Here is a 3411-nt window from a genome sequence, read left to right on the forward strand (position 1 = left end):
TTTCTTCATTTGATAAACTCCCTTTCATCCCCAAAGAATCATCTTTTTATTGACGCCTACCTTTTCTAGTCTTTTCGGTCACATGAGGGCTCCTTTTCTTTATTGTTGAGGCTCTTTGCATCTCTCTCATCTCTTTGCATCTCCCCCACTTAAATAAATGGTACTAAGACAATATCAACATCTATATCAATCTATGTATACGTATATATATATATATATGTATATATACACATATAATCAGTTCCAGATAGAGGAAGAAATTAAAAATGAAATATATAAACATACAATTTTTTTAAAAAATGAGAAGCATTAACATTTTACATATACATAGTCATCACTTCATAAAATGAATTGGGAGTGGCTCTTTTTTTATATTCAATGAATAATTCATGTAAGATTGGAATCATCTGTTTTTGAACATTTGGTAAAACTCACCTGAAAATCCTCTAGAGCCTATTATTATTTTTTGTATGAAAAATGTATGGGCACTAATTCAACTTTATATAGGATCATTTGGATATCCTCTTTCTCTTTTAAAAAATTACAATAAATGCATTCTCTAAAAATTTTCATGTTTTACGTAAATTTTCAAAAATATTTACATTTGTGCATTATATCCCTTAGTAGATTTTAATCTCTGTTGACCATTGACCATTTCAATATGTCTCATTTATATTCTTGTTTTATTTGTACCTTTGGGGGAACCGGTGGAGCTTTCTTTTTTCAAATTTTTTTTTAGTAGTTGGAAGAAATAGCTAAGAGGACGAAGAACCTCCGGCTCCGGGCACATCTCTTTGATTCCACTGTTCTTCCTGCATTAACATATGCCTCAGAGACCTGGGCCCTACGCAAACAAGATGAGAACGCCATTCAGGTCTCCCAAAGAATAATAGAAAGAATAGAAAGAGCTATGCTTGGAATATCACGTTCCACTCAAATGAGAGAACGAATCCGGAGTTCTGACATCCGTCGACGATCAAGGATCAGGGACGCTGTCTCATTTGCCAAGGTGTCGAAAATCAGATGGGCTGGTCACGTAATGAGATTTAAAGACGACCGTTGGACTAGAGCTGTTACTGATTGGATTCCACGGGATGTCAAGAGACCGCGTGGCCGCCCACCTACCAGATGGTCAGACTTCTTCCTGAAGATCATGAACGATCGGTTTGAGGCCCTTCATGTTCCCAGAGCGAACAGATGCCATTGGGCTACACTAGCACGCAACAGGGACAAATGGAGACGTTACTGGCGCCCGCTCGAGCAAATCGACGACTAACGGGAAGTTAAGTGATTAAGTGATTTTTTAGTAGTCGGAAATGTATTACTCATGTCAAACAATTTTTTATTTGGTTTATCCCAATTATTTATTTGTTTTCTATATCATTAATTTATGCTTTTGCATTTATTATCACCTTTTGAAAAATTTTACTTTAGTTTATTTTACTTCTTTTCCTGATTACTTTCTTTAATTACATAAATTACTTGCTGAATTTTCAGACATTAGAAAAACAAATGTATGTACTCAAAATTATAGATTTCCCTCAAGCAGCTTATAAACTTTATCTTACCAATGTTGAAATTCAGTATTTTAAAAACTAACTTTCAGAGTCAGAGAGGTGTTTTAGGAAGTTAGGCCTTGCATGTGTTTCTAGTTTTCCCCCGGCATCAGATAGGCCCAATAACCTTCTTCCCAAATCCTAGCACACTAGAAGTGATTTCTGAGCATAAAGCCAGGAATAAGATCTGAGCATAGCTGGGTGTGGCCCAAACCACAATTCCTGGTAAAAGTGAATAAATAGAAACTAAGTACTCTCAAATTTCCATTTTAGTTTCTTTTACTCATGAGTAAATAGAAATTTATTTTTTACTTTCAGGAATTTGTGTTATCTCTATAACAATTATGTTCTATGTTTAATCAGGCTATATGATACCAGCTTTTATTTTAATTTGTTGGTACTAATATTAGTTCTGGCCAGTCATTGTAAGTATTCTCTGTGAGCTTGAGAGAATGTGCATTCTACACTGTTGGCGGACAGTGTATTGTATGTACAACTGAACTTATTTTACGAATCAAGGATATGTCTCAGTGATAAAGCATGTGTAAGGACTCAGATTTGATTCCTGGCGCTTCTAAAAATAAAATAAATAAACGAACAAGTTTATTGCTTTTTAAAATATTTTGTATCACAACTCATTTCGTTTGGGGGGTGAGTGTGGGCTTTCCAGTAGCAACCAGAAAAACTGCTAGACAAATTCTAAAAGAGCTGTAACACTTTTAACTAATTTCTTGATTTACCTATTAGTGATGATAGAATTGCCCACAAAGACGATGGTGTTAAGTTCTTCACATAAAAAAAGTGTCTGTCTGTGGCAGAGGCAGACTTGGGGTGGGGTTGGAAAGAGGAAAATTGAGGACATTGGTGTTGAGAAGTGTACACGGGTCAAAGGACAGGTGTTTGAGCATTGTAATACTGAAACTCAATCATGGACAACTTTGTTTTTCTCACGGTGATTTAATAAAAGAATTTTAAATACTTGAAATATTTTGAAACTACTTTATTAGGTGCATTTAAGTTGGAATTGTTAAATCTTTCTGGTAAGTCTGAATTTTAAATAATATATAGCAATCATACTAATTTCATTTTGTATTTATTATCTTCACAGGGCAAAGCCTGGCAAGCCACCAGTGAGGTATTCAATATGCAAAAAACAGTAACAACAAGTCTCACAATGGAGCTGTTACTGGTGACTGCTCGAACTATTTGTTGAACAGCGGAGGACAGTGCTACAGAGCTATTTATTATCTTAAATTCTGTTTTGTGTTGTATTAATAAACTTTCATTGACGTTCTTGTGGGCTGGAGCGATACCACAGTGTGTAGGGCGTTTGCCTTGCACACAGCCAACATGGACCCGAGTTGGATTCCTCCGCCCCTCTCAGAGAGCCCGGCAAACTACCGAGAGTATCTCTCCCACATGGTAAAGCCTGGTAAGCTACCCGTGACGTATTCAATATGCCAAACACAGTGACAAGTCTCACAGTGTTACTGGGCCCTCTTGAGCAAATCGATGAACAACGGGAGGACAGTGACAGTGACAGTGACCGTTCTTGTGGATATTACTATATATCTTTAGATTTATTGCTAACATTTCCCCCTTATTGTTTTATGTGTTTTTGTACTTAAAAAACACATGCAGCTTAAATTTGTATGTTTTTATCTGCTCTGACAATTTCACATTAAATTCAAGACATATCTATCATGATTCCTCATATATTTGAATTTATTTTGCCACCCAATTTTGCTATTTGTTTTTTCTTACTCTAATTTCTTTGTTTGGTTTTGGGGCCACACCTAGCAATGTTCAGGGGTTACTCCTGGCTTTTCACTTAGGAAGTACTCCTGGTGATACT

The 3411-nt window shown here is 35.9% G+C and overlaps 1 non-coding gene across 1 annotated transcript; it reads right to left on the reverse strand.

The window, feature by feature from the left end:
• Nucleotides 1-2213: 2213 nt before the first annotated feature.
• Nucleotides 2214-2275, reverse strand: LOC130018138 (U7 small nuclear RNA). The gene has a single exon (XR_008791480.1). It is a non-coding gene; the product is annotated as a U7 small nuclear RNA (small nuclear RNA).
• Nucleotides 2276-3411: the final 1136 nt, after the last annotated feature.

This window comes from Sorex fumeus, unplaced genomic scaffold (genome assembly GCF_029834395.1).
Source record: "Sorex fumeus unplaced genomic scaffold, SorFum_2.1 ptg000238l, whole genome shotgun sequence".
Lineage (NCBI taxonomy): Eukaryota > Metazoa > Chordata > Mammalia > Eulipotyphla > Soricidae > Sorex > Sorex fumeus.